The sequence below is a fragment of the Eumetopias jubatus genome, unplaced genomic scaffold (genome assembly GCF_037043125.1).
Source record: "Eumetopias jubatus isolate StellerSeaLion01/CBP00866 unplaced genomic scaffold, mEumJub1_p1.0 scaffold_1, whole genome shotgun sequence".
NCBI lineage: Eukaryota > Metazoa > Chordata > Mammalia > Carnivora > Otariidae > Eumetopias > Eumetopias jubatus.
This window is the reverse complement of record NW_028274807.1, coordinates 179944155-179958387: the sequence shown is the minus strand read 5'-3', so window position 1 is coordinate 179958387 and position 14233 is coordinate 179944155. Positions and strand designations below refer to the sequence as shown.

Genomic DNA, 14233 nt, shown 5'->3' with positions numbered 1-14233 from the left:
AGCTTTGCATGAGGAACGTCTTGGATTGAGATCTCGCAGGGCTCATGGAGACCAGGAGACACAACGTACAGCCGAGCTGAGTCGCTGTGGCAGAGACGGAATGGCCCACAAAACAGAAGATATTTCCTGCATGGTCCTTTACACAAAAAGTTTGCAGATCCCCGAAGTTAACTAAGCTTTCCTTTTTAAGACTGGACAACTGAGTCTCAGCAAAGGGAAGTGCTTTGACTTGATAACCCCAAATACTAGCTGGGATCCACCCTTTCCGTGCTGCAGTGTACAAATGAGACTGTCCTCCGCGGCGGGCAATCAGGTACTTCCCACAAAGGTTTCATTTAAACATCAATGATGGTGAAATGCAGGAAGTTGGATTTTTCGCCTCCAATCAAATGTGCTAGAATGCAACTCTAAAAACAAATCCATACCTTTAAAAGGCGTCCTAGAGTTCCAGAATGCTCGGTGAGATTAAAAACAAAAGTGATCTAAGGATCTTCATGTTATAAAGGGGGTTCCAAAAAAACCCAAAACATGTTCAACTAAAGAGTAGGAAGTCTCTGTCTTACAAATTCATAAACTCAATTTAGTAATATCTGAGTGAAGACTCAGTGCAACCAGGTCAGCAAGGAACCTGTTTTAAAACAGACACAAATCCACTAAAGCAAATGGAGATGTTATGGGCCAAAATTCAAAAATAAAATGAAGATGCTACTTGAGAAACCTCAGCCATGAAAATGACCTGCAAGATCAACTTGTGTCAGATGACCACAGCCACACCAGAAAGAGACCTTTGGAAATCAAGAAAATACAGAGCATCTATAACCATTTTAAACAGAGTGCTTTTCTGTCCCCCCTCCCAAAAGTGAGTTTGAGAAAATTTAATTTAGCTTTAATTCATCAAGCTACATTAGTGTCTCTGAAAACTTCTAATTTTAAAATCAAATACTCATTTGATTTTCAAGCAAGGTCAAGAGAACAAGGCAGCCTAGCGCTGACATCACAGGGATATGCCCCACGCCGCTCAGCAGTTACATCAATGTGCTGGGTTGCTATGGTGCTTGACTATTAATTTCTGAAAGAAGGTGATTATAAAGCCGCCAGATGAACATCAATCGGATGACACCACTTCGGCACAGAACACTGACATGCGCTACTCATGTTTGCAGCAAGTTCATTTTTATGAATCACCACTTTTGTGATGTGAATATTCCTTTCTAACTTTAAGCCCACCAAGACAACAGCCAAAAAAAAAAAAGTTCAGCTTTGACAAAGAAGATAAAGTTTGATAACATTTTGGGGGGAAAGAGACTCTGCGGACCATTTCTTAAGGGCAATCTTTTCTTGAAAGATCTCCCAAAAGACACTACTACATACGGACTTACACACAAATGCACGCACATACATTTGGTGGCTACACAGATCGGAAAAGAGTTCAATTAAGATAGACCTAGAAGGAGGGAGATACGGGCCAAGATATAATTCCACTAATCATATTTGCATTTACCTTTTTGGCTTCTGGAAAGCAATCTTCAGGTATAGTCACCTCAAAAGGTCACTTCTTACCCTGAAAACAAAAGAGAACGTCAAAATCCGAATGTCAAGAGACAGCAGCAACCACCCATCTGCCTGGGATAGATGCAAGAACGACAAAAGAACTCCGTTACATTGCACAGCAAACGACGTTCAGAGTTAATAAAAACAAGTCCCAAGACCACTGATCTGGCGCACAGGCCTGTGAGCTCCTCAAGACAACAAAAACAACGTAGGTGGAAAAAGTAAAGGTGAAACATTTCAAATTTTGCATATGAACTTTTTCTCATCTTGTCATCTATCAATTTATTTTCTGGTGCAATAATACGTGACTCATAGGCCTTTGTTTTTGGAAACCAGACTGCTCCTTGAACGTGTCTGTTTGGTTAACATCCACAACATCTCTGATTTCATTAAAGCACAGGCTTGTTCCCCACCCCCCCTTAGGAAGAGAGTGAGTTCTTATAGACAAGATGCTTTATGCCATCCTGGAACATTTCAAAATGAATACAAGCACCAAGATCTTCAAGTCTGGGGAGGGGTAGGGGGTTAATCAGTTGGTGAAAGCTGTTCACACTATGTTTTCCACTTAGCATTTATCTACCAGATCTACCAAGTTAAATAAAAATGGTCTGTGTCAGATGAAATAAACAATTGAAACCGACCTCCCTAAAACACAAAGAAAGACTGGAACATGTTTTATCCCACATCTACTCCTGCATCTGCATACTCTCTTATGCAAAACAGTGTGTAATCCTCTAAGAAACATTACAAGCTGCCTCTTTCTGCCCATGTAACTGGGATCAACATATGGCACAAGTGAAAAGAAAAACATTTGTTTATTAATTTAGATCAAGTTACCGACAGGGTACAGGATTCATTCCACATTAGCTGACCAAATGCTCATGTAATTTTTTTGTAAGATGCTAAGATCGTATCGTCATTTTACTAAAATGTTAATATCCTTTTGCTCACTCTTCAGAACAATATGTAATGAAGTGGTTTTAATTTTATACAGAATATATCCCTGCTTATCCCTCTGCTGTCAGCCCCGAATGTGGAAAGGCAAACATTATTGAGAAGAGTTAAATCTTATTTCACAAGGGCTAAAATTTGAAAGTGGCACTTTGGTGAGTACTATCTTTGAGGAATTGATCTGAGGCCAATTTATGACATTTCCACAAGCAAGTATATGCAGATTCTTGCCATAAAGATTGGAAAAAAAATGCAGGCTCTGAGTGAAATCATAATTTTCATGTTTACTGTAAGAGGAAATTGGAGGTTTTCACCATAAATGTTCACCATTTGGGTGGGGGAAAACCCTCGCTCTGGGACTTAAAATTACTATTTTGCAACCTGCCCCAAACCTTTTTGTTTTTACACAAAACAATTCAAATTGAAAATGAAAATTTTGAGACACACTGCTGATGTGTGTCCCCAGGATTGGTTTCTCTACCGGTGAGAACTCTGTCACAGGGCAAATGGTGCTCAGAAAACAGGGAGCAATGATGTTGGGATCCTCAGGGTAATGGGGAGATCTGCAAAGCAGCCCAAGAGCTCATTAGATACAAGGCACAGCAATAATCTTATACATGAAAAATTGCCATCTCACCAGGCATGCAATCTTAAATGGAAAGGAAGTGAACTCTGGCAGATCCTACTGAAGTCAAGGCGAGAACGGCCATTCTCCCTCCTTTTTTACTTGAGATATTCTCCAATGTGTGTGCTCTAAACTAATGTTCATGTTCACCTATTGAGTTGCATTTATTTTTGCATGTTTGGCAGTCAGATCTATAGTATTTGACTTTGCAATGCAGATGAGATTGCTATCATATAGGCCTGCAAACAACTGGACCTTATCAAAATTTAATTTAAAAAAAAAAACCTGCTGAAAATGCCTACTTTGAATAAAGTTATCTCGAGCCATGTATTCAAACCTGTAGAAGGATTTCAGGGAAGAATGGGGCCTATTTCTCTATGCACCTGTCTACATAGTACAGTGTGTAAGTGAACAGAACAAAAATATACGCTGATTTACCCTCACAGATTTTACAAGTATAATTTCCCCCTAGGGAAACAAAATTATACCACTGACCCTCCAACTTATAATTACTAAAGCGATACAAAATCGGCTACATTTAATTTTTACTTATACCAAAAAAAAAAACAAAACACAAAAAACCTGGCAGTGGGATACAAATCATGTTTTTCTCCATCGTGAAGTTCCATAAATTTTAATGCATATGCACATTTGACCGCTCATTAATTTATTTCTGTTGATTTTAGTTTTTAGTATACATTAGCCAAGTAATCTAAAAGATATTTTTCTAGCTTTGCAGAGAAAAGATTAATAGTTCAACAGCTGTTTGCCATCATGCTAAATTAAATGAAATGTGTCAATATAACAGACAAGAAAATTAGGGAGTAGTACTGGGGCCTGAGTCTGCATTATGAGGAGCCTGGAAGAATCAGAAATCAACAACTAGCAGAACAACCTGCATTTCTTTTTTTTTTTTTCCAAAATGTAAAAATTCCGTTTCCAAAGCAGTTCGCTATTTTTTTTAAACAATCACTTTTACTTATCATATCAACTAGTTACCTGAATGCTTACTCACCGCACACACATCAAAACTAAAATTAAATGGTTATGTAAAGCTTTTTTTTAATATAAAAAGAAAAATATTCCCCTCCAGCCCACTCGTCTTCTTTTAAAATGCTGTTACCATCTGAATTGCATTGTCTTTCTCTTTCTTTCTGAAGTTTCCTATTGGTTTTAGGTTTTAAAAGTGAGCCAGGAATATGGCAAATAGAAATGACTTATTTTCCTTCGTGTCATTCTCCGTACAGTTAAGATCCCGTGAACACGAGTACTCTTCCTGGTGTGGCCCCCCACTACTGTTTGCAAGAGTGTTGCCCACCTGAATCTATGCGTTGACCATAAAGACCTTGAGCAAGACACCGATCTTCAGCAGCAACTCTGGTCTTCCTCTACCTTCCCAACCCCCACCCCTTAAGAACTTCCCACTGTCTGTGGACCTCTTAAGTTACCATAGTGCTACAACGTCACACTTTGTAGGGGTGTATTTTGCCCTTCGTTTCACCTGTTGGAGAAATAATACATGACGCCAACTGGTATGGCGTAGTCAGAACCAAGCTGCAGGTAACTTGACTTCATTTCACAAGACCGAAAATGAACAATATACACTCTACTTTTCCCACTAAGAGTATGCCCCCCCCCTTTCTTCCATGGCAGCTGAAGGAAATGATCTACATCAGGATTTCTGCATTATGTTTCATTTTACACGATCATACAAAAGGGACTGGGAAAGACAACCAACGTTTTCTATCTTAACCCTCAGTCCACCAAATGAGGGCTGAGAAGGTACTGGGTCCCACGTGTCACTGGGAATGAAAGGATGTCACAGCCAGCTCCTGGCCCACAAGGAAGGTGGCGCTTTAGTGATTTGTCTCTGGTTAGAGAAGACCTTCTCTGAAAGCCCAGGAAAAAAGTTCAAGCTTCTCATACCCCAAATATTCCAAGCAAAGGACATGTACTTCATCTAAGAAAACAGAAGGTCTAAATGGGCCAGTTTCCAAGAGATGCCTGCTTCTTTAACTAGAGACTTCTAACTCATGTGGATTTTCATGTCTCGTTTTTCAAAGATTTCTTAGGAAAACAGGAGTATATCAACACAAATTTGCCTAGCTGAGAAATGATAGTATGAGGGTCACTTCATTTTCTGCACTCGAGACAAGAAAATCCACTCAGAAATCAACCACAGAGAGTTTTTTCTCTGCTCTAATAACTTCAATATTGAGTGAGGCTTACAGAAAGAAAAAGCAAAGAGGGCAGGAAGGAAGGGAGAAAAAGAGGTAAGAGGGAAAGAAACCGGGAGCACAGAACAGGGGCAGAGTAAAAGAGGGAAGGAGAATGGAAAGGGAAAGGAGCAGCTGCAGAGTTCAGGCCTTTGGGACACCGGCCAGGCTCCCAGGCTTACAATCACTCCGGCTCTGTTACTTGTGTTACTTCTGTCTACCAAAGAAATCCACCACCATTCCCTAACGTCCCCTCCTGTGGCTGCGAGGAACATTTTACTTCCTTTCTCCTCACCCTCTGGGACTCTTCACCAAATCGTGGAACCTAACTCTGGGGTCCATTCTCCTAAGAAAAATCGAAAACACTACAAGGTAAGCCACATGGCGCAGGCAACGCCAGGCAAGGCGCGCCCTGGGAAACTGCTCCAGGCTGTCAGCACCCCCACCCCCCCCCACCCCCAGCTGCTCCACACTGGTCCATCTCTTTTGGAGGAACTCCTCTCGCTTACCTTACAGAAAAGTAAAACCCTGGTCATGGTCATGTGAAAATATTTTATAGGTATCCCTTAACAGCCTTTAAATGTTGAAACCTAAAAACAATATTTGCTGTTTTCTCTTTGAAGCTCTAACAAAGCCTTTGTTTTAGATTTACCTTTAGTGTGCAATAAGAGTTAATAATCAAATCCATCCCAACCCCCACAAATGTTAAACAAAAAGATAAAAGAAATGCAAATAGCTATTGTCATGGAAAGTTAAAGTACCTGTCTGTATTTTTAAGTGAAAACTATTATCTCTATCAATCAAAATTTAAGAATACAATAGCGCTAATCACAGAAGGTGCTCTGACGGAGTTACTTTTCCTCATAAAAAAAAAAGTATTTTTCCCCTTAAAAACCGAGTATAAAAGTCATATACTTACAATTAGATAGGGTATTTGTAATTTTATTATTAAAAACCTACAGCAGCCTCACTGTTAATAAATGCTTCTAAGTCTCTAGACTGATTTGTACCCAAGAAGACCCAACTCCCTACATATTTTAATAAGGTTGATGAAATTTTATTTAAATTCTCACAGTTTCCAACCTGCGGGGGAACAGCACACTCTTCTGTTGAAAAGAGTTACTCAAGCAGAGGCAACAGTTAACTGGTAACGCAAACTCCTTCTTTGAGACCCTGGACACAATTCCTAGTCCCGGAAATATCTTTACATAGGACATATCTTCCTTGGGTGGCTTGTCCCTTCTTCGTTGTGGCAATTCAGTTTTGAAATTATAACATTCTAAAAGAAAGCCGAATTCTACCATCATAGCGCAGAATGATCCAAGTGCACAGTACATCAATTTATCTGAGTCTTTTTTTTTTAATCCACTTTTTGAAAAGACTGGATTAGACCCTGAATATGGTGCTTTCTACAGACAGTACGGGAACAAAAAAAATAGCAAGACCCCAGATAGTAAAACAAACAGCTCAAGATTAAAATTCCTAGAGCAAACAGTTAAGCCAGGATGCCATTATGCAGGCTGAGCCTGGATGGATGTCTCCTCCACCGTGGGGCCAAGAGGCTGTCATCTCCCCCCCCACCCCCAAGCAAGATCAGATTTCCTTCCCTCCCGACCGCCTCTCTGAGCATCATGGCCAACCTCTCTAGTGTGCTATTAATATCAATGAAGAGACGATTCGATTTCCACTAAAGAAAACCCTTCCTATTCCGGCACAGACCTTCGGGGAGGACCCTGGCCTGGGTATAGACAATACAGCAGCAGAGTTTCACTGCTTTCTTACAGTTCCGTCTTACACACTGTTTGAAGGCTTTTAGCAAACAATGGCAGCATTATCTCCAGGAGAGTTACAAAACAGGATTTGTTAGGACAAAGAATAATAAAGCTGTTCCTCTCTCTCTCTCTCTCTCTGTCTCTCTTTCTTCCCCCACCGACACCCCCCCCACCCCCGCCCGCCCGGGGTTCCAAGAGGCTCCCTCTGCCAGTCCAAAATTCAGCCCCGGTTCCTAAGAGGCACCTGTACTCGTCTATTTCAAGGCAGCCAGCAACTGACAAGCGCCCAGGAACCAGGACCCAGGGCGCTGGCAGGAGGCGCCCAGAAGAGCAGGAAAGTAGCCTCTCAACATTTGTAAAATGAAACAAAGTATCAGCCCTGGCTTCTCGCACACACTTACCGGCTCATGGTGAGGAAGGAAAGCTTTGGGGCCAGAGAGGCAATTTTCACACAACGGAAGAAAGTTGAGAGTTTGTCAGGGAGAAACTACAAGCGCTTGGAAGCCTGCGGGCTCTCAGGGCTCCAAGCTGCCGGCCGTGTGAGGAAGGACTGAAGGTATGTGGGCTAAACACAACAAAAGCCACTGCCTTACTCTAGATTAAATATGCAGGAAGAGGCCCCTTTGCATAAACACAAACACTCAGCAAATGAATAACTGGCTCAATCAGACGCCTGCTGTGCCTTCTACCTGTCCTCTCTCTGACGAGACACCACCGGTTCCAGGGCACAAGGACTGACTAAACAGGAGACAGTTAAATGTGATGTTGCTATAATAACAATTAAAATGAATTGCATTCATTAGTAATTAACAACTCACTCCTGAAGTGGGGGGGGGGGGGTGTTACGGGAGAGAGGGTATAGTGCTATTGTTTTATCTCCAGCTACTCTGAAAAGAAGTTCGCATAAGACAGACCACTGGAGTTTTACCTTAGCTTGCCTTGAAATCTCTAACATTCAATGAGAGTTATCAACAATCACTTTCTTCACCAACAATATACCTTTTGTTTTTGTGCTTTGCCACACTATAAACCGGTCCTTGTGACCTGTACCTATGAAAGGTCTATTTTATATATGTACAAAAATTTATATAAAATATAAAATACAGACACACTTCTGTACACATGCATGTACATGCATATACATGTGTATATAGGCACACATATAACACTGACACGTATTTAATTAAAGGAGATAAACAAACAAAAAACCCATGCCACTTTACACTCTTTAGTTCACTAATGATTTAAGGAACATAATTTGAGTCTTCCAAAAATACATCCCAAATGCCTGCCTTTCAAATGTCATCAATCTATGACCACTCATTTAAAAACATTACCCATATATTAGAAAGGACGCTTTTAACTGAGTGGCCTCAACCACTTATAATTTCAATTAAATAACATAATTACAGTCAACAATTTTCTCCATTTCGGCAGAAAATATGCCATACCTCAACATAATTTGTCCTTAGAACCGAGGAATTTAAGCAAAAGGAAAAACACACAGGCGCTAAGAATTCACTACTGCCTTTCCTCAGCCTAGGGAGTCATCGTACTCACCTCTAACCTCTTACTGTATGTTCCAGCTACATGTTGGTCTTAGTAACTTAATTATTTTTTAATAACTTTTGCAGTATTAAATGATTTCGATTGAAACATAAATAAGATTATGTTCATCTACTTCCTTCTAATGCCACATAGTACTATGGGGGCAAATCCAGCACTGCTATTCTATAGGATGTGTCTACATTATTACTTGGACCAAAAAGGGTAGGTCACATATCCTTCACAGCCTCGGAGAATGTAGTGCAATTATGCCAGCCAAGGGAAATAAGGCAGCTTTCTATTTCAAAAGCAAGTTCTATTTTATTAACACAACACTGCTCTCTGGCTATATCATTCTACTGCAAAAGCAAATGAATATTACTGAAAAATTTTTTTAAAAAATCACTTAACAAGCAGAAAAACCCCATCTCAAACATATATTATGGCATAACTTGGAGAAAAGAGAAAAAAAATAGTTTTAAAGATTCCCAAAACCCCCTCCAACGAAAGAAACACAGGTTCTCCCTAAGAGGGGTTCCCAGAGAAACTAAAGATGCCTATTCTATTCACTATTTTGTCTTGAAATGACCTTCCAAATAAGGTGTTAGATAACCTCCTTCCACAGACGATAGTGATCTAACCTTGATGCAAATAAACCATAGAACAAAATTTAATCAGTATATCACTGTGAAAAAGCCTTTGTCCATCCCAATGGAGCTTCTAATGACTGTTTTGGCAGTTCTGGCGGGTAGTTATGCTTCCTAGCTCATCTATATCTCATACTGGTTGAGCAAGCTAATGGAAGTGCTGTTAGTGGAATCCAATATTAATGCTCTGTATCGTGCAAACCTGGATGCAACTGAATATATTATACAATTAGAGGTAGTATCTAATTCCATAGGTATTAGATACTGTACTCGAAATTAATATTTTAATGAGGAAAGTGAAATAAAGACGACAAGCCAGGTAAGGGATCCATGCATTGTGGCCCAGCTAAGCTTCTTGTGGCAAGAGGGCTGGATCCTGGAGCGAACGGCACAGACACAGGGATTGTGACAAAAATCCGTACGCAAGCTTTAGATGCTGAGTGACACATACTGATGCACAGAGTCAAAGATGTCATCCTCACGCAAGCGCCACTGGCTGTAAGCTTGAGAGAGAATGAAGGAGGGAAAAAATGGGGGCGGGGGGAGTTGCAGCGAGACCTCCAGAAAATAAACAGAGTGTACAGTTTCAAAGGCTGCAGACACAGACATTTCATTGTTCAAGCCAATTATCAGTGGAAAATAATAACAACAGATGGATTCAGAGTCACTGACTTTTCATATGCACTTCATCTCAGCGGAACAGATGATGAAACGCGAGAGCTATCTCAAAAAGGCAAAACATCTTTCAGTAAAAGAACTCTACAGTCCAGATGGGGACCTTCTAAGGCTGCTGATTATCTTCTTATAATGTTGTAAGATAGACTTACTAAAACATTTCAAGAACTGATCAGATATGATGCGTACAATGGCTTCATTATTGGAAGGAGTTGCTTCAGACTTGTGACTAAAGCGGGCAGAGATTTCAGTAAGGTTAGGACCGTAAGTTTCCTGTTTTCTCATAGGGACTGCAGGTTCCAACTAAAACTGGAAATCTGTGCACAACAGAGAATAAACCAACGCCCAAGGATCTTATGTTTGTGGTCTTCTCTCGTTTTGAGTGAAGAAAAAAAGAGATGAACTGGGACCGCGAAAAGGGCACTAAATTATTCTGAACCATTCTATCACAACGGGGGAGAAAAAAAAAAAACTCCCAAGCAATTCCTTATTAAAAGCATTCAGTGATAAAATACCATCTCTTACATGCAGTTAGAACATCTTAACTATCCCTTGCCACCGGTGATCGCAAAATATACTTTGCTTTTAGTAGGAAATAAATATAAAATTCAATGATGGTGTGATAAACAGTTGTATTGAATGCCAACCAAACACCCAGGCTAAAACCACGGACCTATCCCAAAGCAGTCTCACTTCACTTAAAGTCAGGCTTGCTGATAAAACACAATAGGTAAACCGCAACCTGAGAAGCTGCTGTAAGTAACAGAAAAAGTTAAAATTTCTAATCAGCTAAGACTCATTACTACTGGAAAAGCAACGTATCTATTCTGTCTCCATCCATCCATTCATCGTTAATTCTACATTTATAATTTCGCAAAAATCTTTCTCTGAATTGACATGTCATTGAAATCAGTGTGCTAAAGAAAAAAGAAAAGCTGCTCCTCCCACTGTTTACTAACATACTTACCATTTTAAAAAATATTTTTATGAACACACTGTTGACTTCACAAGTTTATAACGTAAGTTAAAAAAATTTTTTTTTTAAGAGCAAGGCTTTTCTTTCAAAGTACTCTGACAAAAAAGTAAATTCAGAGCAGAACATACAAGCATGAAGAAAATATCGCCAAGGGCAAAATTCTGCAACTGCTTTAAGAAGCAAACAAGAACACAAAAGATGTGTAATATAACCATCTGGCTCTCCTCATACTGTATCAATGCCTCAACTTTATCCCCCACCCCCTTAGCCAGCCCACACCAATGCCACAAAACCAAATGGCTTCACTTATGTTTCCTGCATAGCAAATTTACACAATGCACTGAGAATGCAAAAGTTGATTTTTACACATAAACTAGTATCTTTTTTTTTAAAGATTTTATTTATTTATTTATTTGACAGAGAGAGACACAGCGTGAGAGGGAACACAAGCAGAGGAAGTGGGAGAGGGAGAAGCAGGCCTCCCGCTGAGCAGGGAGCCCGATGAGGGGCTCGAACCCAGGGCCCTGGGATCATGACCTGAGCCGAAGGCAGTCGCTTAACCAACTGAGCCACCCAGGCGCCCCCATAAACTAGTATCTTAAAATTTCCCCCCACTTCAACTATTTTGTTGAACCTCACTGTGATAAAGATGTCCCCACAGGTATAGATATGCTTAGCCTCAGGAGAAGCCCCCCTGAAAACTTTAATCTCTACCCTCCTGTGTTTTCTGTTATAATCAGACACTAGATGTGGACATCTGAAAGATGAATTCTGAAATTATTCCAATTAAACCTTTACTTTTTTGGTTCATCTTGCTCTAAATTGTGGGTTGTTTCCCCTACTTATTACTTGAAAGAACTTCACTCTTTTTTTATCACCATCCTTGAAAGTCAGCATGCTGACAGAAATCATCCTCATTTGGCTCATTCTGCAAATATTAACTGAGCAACTACTGTGATGTCAGAAGCTTGCTGGACAACGGATGACTGAAATCATAATTTTCCCAGAGAAGAGCAGAACCTGCCTCGTACATTAAACCAGGAACTTCGGTATTTATATAAATCTTCCACACACAAGTAGGCTGAAGCATTTTATTTATTTATGTACTTATTGGGAAGGCAGATATTTGAAAAGTTATGGCATATCTGTAGGTATCCCACTGCTTTCAAGGTGGGAATTAAGACTTTTAATGGATATCTCTGGGTAAAATCAACATAGGTCATCATAAATGGGTCTCACAAAACGGCAACAATCAAAAAATAATAATTGGGAAAGAGAGGTTCTTGTAGGCCAACTCTCTGCTTTTTCTGCAGGGGCATGTTAGAGGCAGGTGGTCCGTATCAGGCAAGCACTCTTGGTTGGAATCAAGACGTGCATGTGGGGGGCCACGTCTGGTTTACTTCTGTTTTTTTTTTTTTTTTTTTTTTTGCTGACATTGGTTTTGAACCTCCCCTGCATCCCTCTCCATGCTCCAGGATCAGAAAGCCGTGCCTAGTTTCTCAAGGAGCTGATTTTTGATTCCCTTCTGGGTGTTTCTGCCCCAGACCACAGAGGCTCCTGGTCTGGACAGCAGTGGTAAGTTTAGGACACACACAGCGGATCTAGCCACGGGGCAAGGGATTCCGCTAATTGTTTAAGCCTGCTCTAGTGTCTGGCCACCAGTTGGCAGACACAACTCATGGCTGCCTACCAGACCTAGGTTAACACAGCTGGAGCCAGATGACAAGCTCTCAAAGAGATTCTTCCCATGGCCACATCTGGCTCCCGGCAGCTCCAATCTGCAGCTAAACAGATTTCATTTGGTTTTTCTGGGAAAGTTTAGGCAATGGATAAAACCAGTCATGTTAATCTTGACTGTGTGCACTTCAGTGTGGGGCAAATTATCAGAATATAAACCCCATGAAGGCAAGCACTTCCTCGTCTTGAATGCCGTATGCCAGTTACCAAATAGCAGCTGCATATGGTGGTTGGTCAATAAGTACATACGGAATGAATAACACTAATCAGCATGTAAGTTGAATAAAAACATTCCTGTATCTCATTCTAGCTACTCTATTCCTATTGTTTTATGCACCATAGCTTACACCTGGGTATATATAGAAAAGACCCCCCACCCCAACCAAGTGGCTCCATAGTTAAATGTTGTGGGGCTCCATTGTGCGCATGTCGACCCATGGAGAAAGACACACAAGAATGAACCCACTCACATAGTCGGTCCGGTGGGAAAACCCCCCAAAAATCCTTCCCTGAAAATAACAGTCTCCCAGAATTACCCATGTCCCCGTTTTATTGGGCCTTAAACTGCAAAACTTGGCAGCTATGTGCCCACCATGCTTGCAAGTGACTCAAAAGTAGAAACTTAACTTTTGGCCACCAGAAAAATGCCAGATAATGAGACGACTTTTCCTGGCACCTTTTCATCCCACTTCCCTTCCCATGCCTCTCTTCCTGAATTCTCTGACATTGGCAGATCCCAGTTCCCTTTTCCACTCAGCTCTGACCCATCTCCCGGCTTTTCCACACCGCACCACCTCTCCAGGACCCACAGAAACACACTCGCAAGCGCCAATGTAATTTAGAACCAGGTGGGACCCGCCCTCCTGGCTCCTTAGCTAGAAAGGTTTCTCATACCTTTTGGATGCTATGTTAATAATACTGATGTCAGGGGGTCTTTAATCCTCAGGACAATAAAGCTCCACTGAATGCCCCCAGGACTTGACAGAGGACCTAAGACATTTGGCAGAAGCCTGGCCTGGCTGTTCACATATGATGCTGCTTCCCCAATACAGCAAGTTAACGTTCCTAAAACAAGAATGGCTGAAAGGGGCAGATGACTTTGACAAGCTCAGCATATGGTCTTCAACGAAGCAAAGCTACTCAGAAGTGCACTAGATGAAGCTGTTGCCTGAACTCGCTCCCTTTTCTGTCGTGTAGAGCAGCAGGGGTGGGGGTGGGGGTGATTCCTCTCAGCTATGTGTTTAAGTTTCTGAGAGGTGTGCTGTGTCCACTATGGAGAACTGGGGCTTCCAGTTCCCCTCGAAAGGAGCTGCGTACCTCATAAAGGGTGGGCCCGGAAGACCCACCCCTCAAAATCCCTCTCCTCCTTTGTTCCTATGTTCTGGAATTAGTTTGAAAATGGGAGAAGGGCTTTCCAGAACTCCATAATCACACTGAGGGAGAAGTGGGACAACAGGATGCAAACACTGGCTGCCTAGTCCCTCCCGGGGGACAGGCCAGAATGTAAAAACCGCCGAAAGAAAACAGGAAAAAAAAAA

General features: G+C 41.2%; 1 protein-coding gene across 3 annotated transcripts in view; it reads right to left on the bottom strand.

Moving 5' to 3' along the window:
* FOXP1 (forkhead box P1) overlaps positions 1-14233 on the bottom strand; it is a 489745-nt gene that overhangs the window by 318820 nt on the left and 156692 nt on the right. For 2 of the 3 annotated variants that reach the window (XM_028101748.2, XM_028101750.2), the window contains exon 3: positions 1502-1561. The gene's annotated coding sequence lies outside the window, so the exon portion shown is untranslated. Of the gene's footprint in view, positions 1-1501; positions 1562-7516; positions 7666-14233 lie in introns of those variants that run through there. The other variant, XM_028101749.2, reaches the window with a different exon arrangement.